At 40.9% G+C, this 13792-nt stretch overlaps 1 pseudogene; it reads left to right on the top strand.

Moving 5' to 3' along the window:
- The first annotated feature begins 353 nt into the window (after positions 1-353).
- The window catches only part of LOC149161052 (origin of replication complex subunit 1B-like), a 119772-nt pseudogene continuing 106333 nt past the window's right edge, over positions 354-13792 (top strand).

The following is a 13792-nucleotide window of genomic DNA, read 5'->3' as shown; positions in this document are numbered from 1 at the left end:
ATGGAGGAGACTATAACAACACAAAGCCCTTCAAGCCTTTCTATTGTAAGAAAATAGAAGGTGGTCATGGCCAGCTTGCATTGCCTGCTCCACCTAATGAAGGGGCTTTAAACACAGAAGAATTGGCTCTTATTGGATCGCTCCTCAACAAAGAAGAACCTATACTGGAGCTCGAACCAGAACAAGGAGACGAGGAGGAATACCAAGTAGAAGAACCCTCAGATGAGGAAACCCAAATTAACGTGTTGTGGGATTTCCATAGTGATGAGAATGACGACAAGGGAGATAACACTGCAGAAATCAATGCTAATGAAATCCACACGTGAAGTAAAGGGCCGCTCCCAAATGCGACAATGCCCTTAGACCGAACAAAGCAAGATGTTCGCCCTGTGAAAGCATCCACTCCTAGAGTTCCTGTCGAGAATAGTAGACCTGGTGGTCAATCCAAGAATGCCTCTGTTGCAAGTCACCCAAAGAAAGAAAATGCATCTTCCACGGCAACAAAGGTTACTCAAGACGGTAAACTCCCATCTAAGAATGGAAAAACAGTTATGTTTACTCTGCCATATCCTGTTTATAACATTGATTACAATATTGTGGATGATCTCAAGAAGTCTAGGGCTAATATCACATATTTTGACTCGTTAAAATTAACGCAGAAAACAGATTTGCTGCTAAAAGTTATGAATGAGCGGAACTGCAAAACCCCCACCACCTCAAGCACCCAAATCAAGAAGCCAATGTCCAAACCTATTAGTACGACTAGTGCAGCCCAAATACCATCAGTTATGGAGGCCACATTATCTAAAATGAATCGAAAGCCCCAAGATGTCAGTGCAGCCATGATAGGGAGGAAATCAAAATCTATGACTCCACACTTCCTTATCACATTCGAAATCGTCAACATGAATGTGCATAATTGCTTGGTAGACTCTAGTGCCTCATCCACTGTTATGCCTTACGCTGTTGCTAATAGGCTTTAGGCAATACTCGATAAGACACCGCCCTGCGCACTCAGCTGCAAGGGTCTGCGCACATAGTTGCAGACTCTACCAGGCCTCTGCGCACTCAGCTGCAGGGGTCTGCACAAACAGTTGCAGACTCTACCAAGCCTCTATGCACTCAGATGCAGAGCCTCTTTCTACTACTACAACCCAAGACTCGAACTTACAGACTAAGAGCTAATTCATCATCCAAAAGATCATGTTATTTCTCCAAAACTAAGACTGAATTTACCCTTAGAGCCTTGCTCTATTTATACAACCCCATGGTCCATGGACCATGGGTAGGCCGAAATACCATACATTAAATTACATTATTTAAGGGCAGACAACCCTAGACTCTCGCGCTTCGCACCCGCATTTCGCGGGGTCTTTACATTACATTTGACCAAAATTCAGGCTTCAAGCCACAAAAACATGCTAAGGGGGGATCCGCTGCCCAACAGGCCCCCAACATAATCATCGTGACTCATCCTTGATTCACTCTGCTAGTGTGGCGATCTGTGCACAAAGTCCATCCAACTGTGCCTGTGCTACGCGAAGGTCCACAATGCACCATGCTGCTGTCGTCTGGATCTGCTCCATTTCTGCTTCTGAATCATCTGTGTCTAACTTGATTCTCTACTTTGATGTCGGCTTCTAGTACCTGTGTTTATAGTCCCGCACCTCTGTCTGGCTTGTCGAGTCGCGAAGACTGTGCTTTGGTCGGTTAGTCAGACAGCTGGCCCACCCATGTAGGGCTTCAGGTGACTACCATTTACTCTTCCTGGGAAGGGTTCTCCATTAAGTTTGACTAGCTGGACCGTGCCTCCATCTGTAACTTCTTTTACCACATATGGTCCTAACCAATGCATTCTGAGTTTCCCCGGAAATTTTTCGAACTTGCTGTCATACAGCAACACTAAATCGTTTACCTTGAATGTGCGCATCTTGATATGGTGATCATGCCAGGCTTTCTCGTGATGTTTCTGTACCTACTGATGGAATCCTGCCAGAAACTATTCTTCCTTGAGTTCTTATAATTGTACGAGTCTCTCTTTCAAGGCTTCGTGGTCTGACATGCCTATAATTGCTACTATCCGCAAACTGGGTACGATGTATTCCATTGGCATGATTGCTTCCGTGCCATAGACTCACCTGAAAGGTGTCTAACCCGCCAATTTCTTGCACGTGGTTCTGTATGCCCATAATACGACAGGTATGTGTAGGTCCTAGTCGTTTCGCTGCGTGTTACATACTTTGGTCAGCACAGTCTCCAGAATTTTGTTGAATGCTTCTACTGTCCCATTAGCTTGTGGATGGTATGGTGTACTTTATTGATGATAAACCTGGAATTCCTTAGCGAGTGTGCTAATGGTCTCATTCACGAAGTGCATCCCGCGATCACTCATTAAAATTTTCGGGCAACCAAACCATGTCAACACATTGTCGAACAAAAATTTCACAGTTGTAGCAGCCATGCAGTCCTTAACCGGTTGTGCTTCCGCCCATCAAGTCAGGTATTCTATCGCGGTGATGATGTCGCACACACCCGTCTTTCCCTAAGGTTTAATTGGTCCCACAAAGTCGATTGCCCATTTTTTGAAAGGTGGAAACATCATCTATAGATTGAGTGGCATCTCATCCCTTCGTGATGGTTTCCCGGTGCTTTGACATATGTCACAGGCCCGACAGTGTGCTTTCGAATCTTGATGTAGGGTTGGCCACCATAGCCCAGCACGAAGAATCTTTTGTGCCATCGCGTGTCCTGCATAGTGTCCTCCTGAACCCCCCATGTGCTTCCATGAGGATCTGTCCTCGTTCAAATTCAGGTACATATCTTCGCAATATCTCATCGTTTCCCATTTTGTAGAGGTGTCCCGCGATGACAGAAAAGTCCGTCGTGCGCACCACCAATTCCTTCTTCTGCTAGACTAAATATTCCTTCGACGCAGTCCCTATGGTTAAAAAATGGATTATATCTTCAAAGTGGTCGTCCGCGACGTGCACTGCAAAGAGCTGTGCATCAGGTAGTCCTTCTTCCAAATTTGTTGGCTCCTCACCTGTCTCAATTCGTGATAAGTGATCTGGTCCTGCATTTAGGTGTCCCGGCTTTACGATGACCTCAAAGTCATATTCTTGAAACAGTAACAGCCATTTGCATATGCACCCCCCCAACACAGGCTTGTTCACCAGGTATTTTTAATGTGGAATGATTGGTATACATCTTGAAGTGCCTGCCAAGTAAACAATGTCGATATTTCTGGAGCACGTATACCATTTCCAACCCTTCGCACTCAGTAGTAGAGTAGTTCTTTTTGGCTTTGGATAGCCACCGACTTGCGAACGCGATTGGGTGATCCATGCCTTCCATTCCTTCCTACATAAGTATAGCTCCCAGCGCAATACACGATGCATCAACATGTACATGAAATTCTACGTCCCATTTTGGGAAGACTAGGATGGGAGCGAATGCCATTTTCTCCTTCAAAACATCCAAACTTTTCCTACAATCATCATTCCAACAATATGTAGCATCCTTTTTCAATAGTTTTTCCATTGGTACTGTTATTTGTGCATAACTCTTGATAAACTTTCTGTAGTAACCAGTGTGCCCCAACGTAGCGCGTAGTTGTTTGACACTTCGCGGTGCTTCCAGATTGAGAATAACAACAATCTTCGTAGGATCCACCATCAGACCTTGTTTGTAGACCACATGGCCGAGCAGGTTTCCAAAGGGGATGAGGAAGGTGCACTTTTTAAGATTCAGCACAATCTGGTGTCATCGGCAAGTATCCAGCATCAAACATAAGCTTGCTATATGGTGTTTAACTAACCCAAATACAGTCCAATCGTCCAGATAGACCTCCAAGAACTTGTGGATGTATTCCTTGAACGCAGCCACCACTATGCACGAAATAAACGTCGGTGCGTCCTTTAGTCCAAAGGGCATAATGTTGTATTGAAAACAGCCCCATTCGGTTGCGAAGGTTGTCTTGCTCCTATCTTTCGGCATGATCTTGATCTGATGGTACCCTGAGAAGCCATCCATGAATGAGTAAGCTTCCTGACCGCCAACATTCTCCAATACTTCATCTATAAATGGTGTCGAGAATGGATCGTGAACATAGGCATCGTTAAGCTTCCTGAGGTCCATGCATATTCTAATTTCACCCTTCTATTTTTTCTCCTGTACCACCATGGGACTCACCTAGTCAAATTCTTCCACTAGTTCAATAATTCCAGCTGCAAGCATTTTGTCTAATTCATCGCAGACCTTTTCTTTATACTTTGGATTCAAACGGAAAGGTCGCTATTTCATCGGATTCACGTCCGGTTTCAGAGTGATCTTCATCATCCCTAAGTCACCAATGATCCCCTTTAAGTCTGTGATTTTGGTCAGGAACAAATCTTGATATTTGCGGAGTAACTCGGCGACCTTATCTACCGTAGCATCGTCCCAATAGTCCCCAAGCATCACGTACTTTGGCTCCGTGTCTGTGCCAATGTTTACCTGCTTTGTTTTTAGCGGTGTAGTGATGTCAGGATCCTCAATTGATGGTCCTCAAACTTTGTGACACCCTTCAGTTTCTAGAATATTAATATTCCAAGGGTTGTCATCATCCTCCTCTACCTGCACATTATAACATTCTAGGGCACTGCTTAACTGGGTTTCCCATGCTGGTTGAACTACTTGCCATGGTTCCTGTGGTATTTTGAAGATGGTGGCTTTTACAGCTTGTAGTGTGTCATTAACAGTATCCAACCATTGGTCTTCAAATGTGAATGTTAACAAAAATCCCTCGCACAAGACATCCCATTCGCCCATACCATGTCAGAGTTCTGTCTCAGTATACCAATTCATGGGTATGATATCCACGGTATGGTAGAATAAGTGTATCCATTCAGGCTGAGGTTCTTCCCCATAGGACTTGGTCCATTTCGCAAGGTGCGTGCATGGGTCATCTCGTCCATCGTATTTATCTTCTATCCGTAGTTGCGGTTTCCCAAATCATAGGCACATCATCCTTCTACATCCATGCCAGTTTTCAAAATTTCCTTGATGTGTTCCCCACCAGCGTGTAGGTGTCGCACGCAGTGCCCACTTCAACGCATTGAACTGTCGTTGTTCTGGTATTGCGCTTTCAAACTTGTTCAAGAATTCATCCACCGTTGTCAATCCATCATATGTTCGCAGATCTCAGACCTAGGTTGTTACGCACTGCAGTTATCTAATCATCATGTTGCAATTCAGCGTTGTCACTTCGTTCAACCGATTGTGCCAGCGTTCATCTTCTTCGTCTGAATCTGAGGTGCAGGAACTTGCACGCTCCTACAAGATCCTTCCATTTGCATTCGGATTAAATTAATAAATTTAATGAATAATACTGATTCTTCTTCATATTGTGAACAAGATCAAAGTTTTCATTAGCAATGTAATATTGAATATTTATGAACTCGTCAATCTAAAGTATCTTTACATTCTATGGAAAAGTTTGGCAATTCTTTAATGGAAATCTTTCCACGTAAAAGATTAAACATTAATAGTAACTGGGAAGAATTCCAAAAGAAACAATTGATAAATATGCTACAAAAATATTCTTCTTCATATGCTTGAGAATATATTGATATGAAGGGAATTGACCCTAACACATGTATGCATCACATTTTCGTTCACAAAAATTCCAAACCAGTTAGACAACCTCAGAGAAGAATGAATCCCAATCTGATAGAGATTATTAAGGAGTAATTACAAAAGTTTCTTAATGTGAATTTCATTAATCAGATATCATATAGTCAATGGGTCTCACCTTTAGTGATTGTTCCTAAGAATAATGGAAAGTGGAGAGTGTACATTCATTATAGGGAATTTAATCAGGCTACTTTAAAAGATCACTTTCCACTACCTTTCATTGACCAAGTCCTATATACTTTAGCAGGGAAGAAATATTTTTCATTTTTAGATGGTTTCAGTGGATATAAGCAAATCTAATTGGCACCAAAATATCAAGACAAAACAACCTTTACATGTCCATGAGGTACATATGCTTATAGGGTACTTCCTTTTGGATTATGTAAGGCACCTACAACATTTCAAAGAGCAGTTCTAGGTGTCTTCTTTGACTTGATTCATGATTGTGTGGAAGTTTACATTAATTATTTCACTGTCTATGGAAATACTTTTGAAGAAGCCCTTGAAAAATTAGAAAATGTTCTCATTAGATGTAAAGAATAAAATATTTCATTAATTCATGAGAAAGTTTTTATGATGTTTAATGAGGGAATTGTTTCAGACCACCATATTTCAGGTGATGGAATCAAGGTGGTTGCATCTAAGGTAGAGGTAATTTCTAAAATTTCAGTTCCCACTTGTCAAAGAGATGTTAGAAGTTTTCTTGGATTTTATAGGTGATGAGCCTCATCATTGGGTAATTACATGGGCCTTAATTCACCTCCTAGATTAGTCAAATCAACTCTTCTCACAACTTATTACATGTTTTGATTATATTTTGTTTAATGAGATGAGTTAAAGTGAGATATTATGCCTAGGGAACTAATATGCATTGAATGCAAGTTTGGAAGAGGAAATCAAGGAATTTTGGCAAGACTAAGGTTTTAAAATTGAATGGGACAAGGGAGAGATATTGTAGGAGGTAAATCCTCCTCATTTACTCCTCCCCCATTCGAATATTACTCCATTAATCACACCAACTTGGAGTGTAAGCAACCAAGTCATGAAGATCATAAGGCAGCCGAGCAAGTGATAGACAAAGAGTTAGTTCATCTCGAGTTTGGGAGCCGAGCCTCCCTAAATTTAAGGAAGTCATTGGGGACTTCATTTGTATAAGTAGAGAGGCCTAGAACCTCATTAGGATTCAAATTTTTGTTGTAAAAACTTTAGTTATTTTCGAGCTCCAGACTTGTGGAACATTTTGATGTTTTTTCTGTTTTGATAATTTCTTGATCCAGCACTGAGTTAACTCAGAGAGCTAAAGCTCTTGGGTTAGGGTGCAACCCTAGCAACAAAGGCTCCTCTTCTTGTATCTGTATTCTTAGCTTAGTTTCATAGATTCATGGTTAAATTGTCTTTAGAAGTATTTCATTACAAGTAGTGTAGATTTGACAAGTTGTCTATTAGTTTTCTTCCATTTGTGCCTTACTTTAGTAGCAGGTTAGAAGGGATAAAAGAAGCACCACAAAGTTGTAAGTAGGTATCTTGGCCTCACTTCTTCCTTCTAGGATCATGATTTGAGGAAAATACCCTTACACAGCCCCAAAAAGATAGATTTCCATTTCTTTCATAAAATTTAGAGTTTACTGTACTTGAACCATCATTTGATTAGTTTTGCAAGTGTAGGATTAATTTCCATCTCTTCTATCTTCAGTATTACAATAGATCTCATCCATGATTCCATTTTATTCAGTAACTTTCCTCCTGCATAAGGTAGACAGTTAGTTCATTAAATTCTATTTTTCTAGCTCATTAGAATTCTTCTTGTTTACATGAATTTTTGGTAATTACACTTGTTTGATGTAGAGCAGGTGCTTCAGAAGTAGAAATAGATCTCATAGCAAGAAACCTTCACCAATTTCATCATTTTACATAGAAATTATTCCAACCACGTTGAGAAAATCAAACCATCTCCTAACCTTGGTTTTGGGTTCTAAGTGATCCTAGGCCTTTTCTCACTCCATTCTACCCATCAAGCACCTTCCCTAAGCCTTCCATCACCTCCAACACCCATTTTTTTTCTCTCGGCTGTATCCTGTAGGAATACAAAGAATATTGTAGGTTTCTAGTACATCCTATAGGTTTTCCTATAATGGCGTGTTTTGAGGTTGAATCGAGGGAAAACCCCTAGGAAGCCACCCAAGGTCACCCAAGGGTCTCCCAAAGCTTCCAGTCATCCACCAGTATCCCTAAACCACTTGTCACATCACAAGAAGAGATTTAGCTTGCTCACTTGAATTTTCATGAAAAGAATAAAAAGATAAAAACAAATTTATTTTAGTCCTTTACATGCAAAATAGGGATGTTTGATGTTTTAATCTTCCATGCTTAGGACAGTAGCATTTTGTTCATGTTAATTTAGCATTATTGCAAAGCATAGTTTCTTAGCAATTAAGTAGCAAATGGTGTGTCTTAGCATTGAATTTCGGTCTTTCTTATTATTGTGGTAGATCAGTTCTCTCTTAGAGTATATTCCTCTTTCTTTCATCAAGGAACCAAGCTTCTTCTGAATCCATAGAAGTCTGGCTTGAAAACCCTAGTGGTCTCTCACTAGCTGAACAGTGACAAAAGGCAGAACCATCACTTTTACTTGTGTATACAACACTGTCATCTCCAAGTTTGTACGAACCCAGGTTGATAAAGTAAAGCTGGTAGCCCAAGAGTTGCAGCATTCTTGCTGCAATACTGGTGCAGAATAAAAATCATGATTTGTAGAAAGCTTCTAGCATGAATATCCAAGGGTAGAAGAAGCTCCAGAGTAGCAACAACACCTTCATCTTCAACACCAAGTACCTTCACATCAAGGGAACCATAAAAAAAAATAAAAAAGGAAGGTGAAATAACATGCAACCAACACACAGCAAGCACCTCAGGTCTTCAACAGATGGCAACAAGGTATTAACACCACAAGTAAGTATCTCGCTTCACTCTCTCATTTTCATAATGTAGTCAAAAGATGTAAAGGTTATGAGCGAGTTGGTTTATAAGCGAAAGGTGGCCAGTTAACTTGGCCACCTTCATTCAGTCAACAAAGACAAAATAGTTGGTCCTCTCACACGTGGCAGCAGCCAAGTCAAAAAAGAAAGGAGAAGGACAAAAGCAGTTAAGGCTACAGATACATGAGTGGGAGTTTATTACGAGGAGAGGGGAATGATGAGGTGGTAGTGAGGACCAATGGTCCAAAAATGGAAACGTACCTCGGCTGCCAGCACACCACCTCACCCAACTCAACCATAAGAGGAAATAATCATCGATCCCCATGTACTCATGCATTCATTTCCTTGAGTCTCACTCTAGCAAAGTCGCTCTCATACCCATGCAACCTACAAAAATGGAAAATTCCATATTTCTCCTACGCAGAACTTCCTATAGGATTACATAGGAAATCCTACAGGATCGCATAGGAATCCTACAGGATATAGGCAGACAGTCTACAAGATTGGCCGAGAGGAGTTTTAGAGGGTAAAACATGGGGGTTGGCTGTAACAAACACCATGAGGAGGTCGGCTCTATAATTACTTCCCTTTTTCCAAATAAATTGAACAGAGAATATCCTAGTTTGAGTGAATTTGGAAGTTGTGTAAGGGAATTGTGTCCACAATTATTTCAGTCCCATTTACTTCTGAATTTAAAAGTTGTATCAACCATCTTAGCTCCTCAAAATTCACCTGCCAAAATGACAGGGGGGGTTTAATAGAAGGGAACCCATTAACACTGTGAGAATCCACCAACACCCTCAGGGGTTAGAAATCTTCACAAGGCATAATTGGATGGGGTATTTTGAAAAATTAAGAGGGTATGATGATGAAGTGGCCCAAGATTTTTCTCTCTCCCTCATTCCATTGACCAAAGTCCATGCCACTATTGTGGTGAGAGGCCTATCCATAGAGCTCACCCCTAAACTCATAAGCACAATTACCACACTTCCCCTAGGAGTGCCTTGGAGAAAGGAGGACAAGGGAGATAGACAGACTGCTAAGAATAAATTCTTTTTAGAGGGAGAGGAGCCTGTTGAGGACAAGAATGGAGTAAGAAGAACAATCCTACCATATCCCTGGAATGAGGTAAGATACCACCTTATTAAATACATATCATGTGAGGGTAGGTGTAATGTGGTTTATGGATATCACTTTAGGCTTCTTGAAGAATTGAGGTTTGGAGCCAAAACACCTCCTCACCACAGGCTCAGCATACCATACCTCCTTCTGTAATCACTGATAGACACAAGCATAAAGGTGCAGGAGGGAAACCCCCAACAGTTAGCCCACCATGGGTTAATCAGAATCATCATAAAAGATGCCCTCCAAAACCTCAAAATTCCTATCTAATGGTCAATTTTTAGAGACATGCAAACAGAGGAGGATATCAAAGCCCTCACATATGATGTTAGTCCTACTGTCAGTGAGAAGGATGAAGAACAAACTAAAATATATGAAGAAGATGCCAAGGATGAAACTAATAAACAAGATGAGCATCTATATGGAGAATAAGAGGGGAAAGACATAGGTGAAAAGGGAAATAGGAAAGAGGGCATCGAAGACAAGGAGGAGTCACCTAGGGTGTCTCCAGAACCCACTGAGAGAGAGGCAGCAGCTGCCCTCACTACTCTTAGCACCCCTATCAAAAAAAAAGGAAAAAGGCAGAGGTAGACCCCCTTATACTTCAAAATAAGGAAAAGTACAAGGATAAGGCAAGGGAAACCCCAAACTCCAACCAAAATTCCCATTGTTATTGAGGACTCACCTAAACAGCAGGAGAAAATGCCTCCTCCTATGAAAACACAAGAAGAAGGATCCTCAGCACAAACCTCCCCTAAGTCTCCTATCACCTATGTGAGAAGGCCTATAACTAGATCCACCTCATCCAAAGGAAAATAAATCCTATAGGATACACAGTAGGACCTACAGGAAGCAGAAGCAGTCCTACAGGAGACTCTGCTAAACCTACAAGAGACTCAAAAATTGGATAAGGAAGGAAGCCTGCAACAAGAAACTAAAAAAGAGGACCTAGAGCTAAGGGAACCTAGCCCCCAACCTAACCTTGACTCCTACTACAAATTTATTGAGGGGGGTAGGGTCATTCCACAAAAAATTTCCATTCCATTGTTCTTTGAGCTTGAGAAAGAGAGAGCCAGAACTCATAGATGGATGCAGATTGCCAAGTCCAAGGGGGTGGAGGACATTGGTCACATGGAGGAGAAGCTCAAAGAGATGGGCAGAGAACTAAGTAGCTTGAGAGACAGAGAGGCCATAATGAAAAATAAGTTAGAGACAGAAAATTCATGATTGAAAGGACAACTACAAGAAAGAGAGAATCAATTGGCATCCATGGCCAGTCTCTCTTTGGAAGCAATCTAGTGCAAGATGCCAGCTAAATCCTATGCCCCATACCTTAAGGAACAATGGCTGCAGTTCCAAATAAATACCCTAGCGCAGAGAGGCACTATGCCATTCTAGGATTATAGACAGTTCATTGATATTTGTGATCAAAGCACATTGGAGGATAGGGCCAAGATGCCTGAGTTCTATTTGCATAACACGGCTTTAATAGACATGAATGTATGGGACCCTAATGCCAAGCTAGGAGATTTACAGTTGATGGCTTTGGCATCATGGATGAACCATGAGGAATTAAGGGCTACAAAAATGAAGAAGATATTGGAAAGAGAAAAAACAGAGCCTCTTATGATCAGAGTTGAGCAGTCTAATCCAATGGCCCTCATCAGTACACATAATTTAATTACAAATGATCCTCAACTTGCACCCAGGTATCTTGCTGCCCAAGAGCAAGCAATTACACATTTTGAGGACATGTTCAGGTTATTATGGGATGAAAACATGCAATCTTTCCTGAGGAGATGGAACACATTGCCATACAGTTTGAAGATCGGAGAGTACCACTCTCCTCAAAGGATGAGAGAAGCATTAAACAGGACACCCATGTACAAGAAATCCATTCAAAGGCTCAACGTCAATTGGATTGGCTTGAGACTCAGTCCACCATTGCTCTTGGGGATGCTAGAAGGAAGAAAGGAAGAAGAAGAAAGAAGGCAGTGGGAGGAGGTAGAAAAGAAGGCAGGTTTCTATGCACAAGAGGAGGAAACCACAGTAGAGGCATGGTATGTTAGGGAGGCCACTAGAGCTATGAAAGACATGGATATTGTTTGAGTTTCTCAGAGGACGAGCAACACTTTCAGTAGGGGGTGATGATGAGCCTCACCATTGGGTAATTATATGGGCCTTAATTCACCTCCTAGCTTAGTAAAATCAACTCTTCTCACAAATTATTACATATTTTGATTGTATTTTGTTTAATGAGATGAGTTAAAGTGAGATATTGTTCCTACTGAACTAATATGCATTGAATGTAGGTTTGGAAGAGGAAATCAAGGAATTTTTGCAAGACTAAGGATTGAAACTCGAATGGGACAAGGGAGAGAGATTGTAGGAGATAAATCCTCCTCATTTACTCCTCCCCCATTCGAATATTCCTCCATAAATCACACCAGCTCGGAGTGTAAGAAGCCAAGTCATGAAGATCAGAAGGTAGTTGAGCAAGTGATAGACAAAGAGTTAGTTCATCTCGAGTTTAGGAGCCGAGCCTCCCTAAATTTAAGGAAGTCATTGGGGACTTTAGTTGTATAAGTAGAGAGGCCTAGAGCCGCATTAGGATTCGAATTTTTGTTGTAAAAACTCTAGTTATTTTCAAGCTCTAGACTTGTGGAAGATTTTGATGTAATTTCTGTTTTGATAATAAGAATGAGCTTTTTCTTGATCTAGCACTGAGTTAACTCAGAGGGCTGAAGGTCTTAGGTTAGGGCCTAACCCTAGTAGCAAAGGCTCCTCTTCTTCTATTTGTATACTTAGCTTAGTTTCATAGATTCATGTTTAAATTGTCTTTAGAAGTATTTCATTGCAAGTAGTGTAGATTTGACTAGTTGTTTATTAGTTTGCTTCCATTTGTGCCTTACTTCAGTAGCAGGTTAAAATGGATAAAATAAGCACCACAAAGCTATCAGTAGGTGTCTTGGCCTCACTTCTTCCTTCTGGAATCATGGTTTGAGGAAAACATCCTTATGCAGCCCCAAAAACATAGATTTCCATTTCTTTCATAAAATTTAGAGTTTACTGTACTTGAACCAACATTTGATCAGTTTTGCAAGTGTAGGATTTAATTGCCATATCTTCTATCTTCAGTATTACAGTAGATCTCATCCATGATTCCATTTTATTCAGCAACTTTCCTCATGCATAAGGTAGATAGTTAGTTCATTAAATTCTGCTTTTCTAGCTCATTAGAATTCTTCTTGTTTACATGAATTTTTGGTAATTACACATGTTTGATGCAGAGCAAGTGCTTCAGAAGTAGAAAGAGATCTCATAGCAAGAAACCACCTTCCAACTTCATCCAACCATAGTCATTCCTTGCTTTCACCAAGACCTTCACCAATTTCATCATTTTACATAGAAATTCTTCCAAGCATGTTGAGAAAATCCAACCATCTCCTAACCTTGGTTTTGGGTTCTGAGTGATCCTAGGCCTTTTCTCACTCCATTCCACCCATCAACCACCTTCCCTAAGCCTTCCATCACCTCCAACACCCATTTTTTTCTCTCGGTTGTATCCTGTAGGAATACAAAGAATCCTGTAGGTTTCTAGTACATCCTGTAGGTTTTCCTATAGTGGCTTGTTTTGAGGCCGAATCAAGGGAAAACCTCTAGGAAACCATCCAAGGTCACCCAAGGGTCTCCCAAAGCTTCCGGACATCCACCAGCATCTCTAAACCACCTATCACATCACCAGAAGAGATTAACTTGCTCACTTGAATTTTCACGAAAAGAATAAAAAGACAAAAACAAATTTATTTTGGTCCTTTACATGCACAATAGGGATGTTTGATGTTTTTAACTTCCATGCTTATGATAGTAGCATTTTTTTCATGTTAATTTAGGATTATTGCAAAGCATAGTTTCTGAGCAGCTAAGTAGGAAATGGTGTGTCTTAGCATTGAATTTCGATTTTTTTCATTATTGCAGTAGACCAGCTTTCTCTTAGAGTAGATTCCTCTTTCTTTAATCAA

Source organism: Pinus tabuliformis, chromosome 5_2 (assembly GCF_031772625.1).
Source record: "Pinus tabuliformis cultivar Carrire ecotype Pingquan chromosome 5_2, CPIR1, whole genome shotgun sequence".
NCBI classification, from domain to species: domain Eukaryota; kingdom Viridiplantae; phylum Streptophyta; class Pinopsida; order Pinales; family Pinaceae; genus Pinus; species Pinus tabuliformis.
Note: the sequence above shows the minus strand (reverse complement) of the source record. Positions and strands in the feature narration are given on the sequence as shown.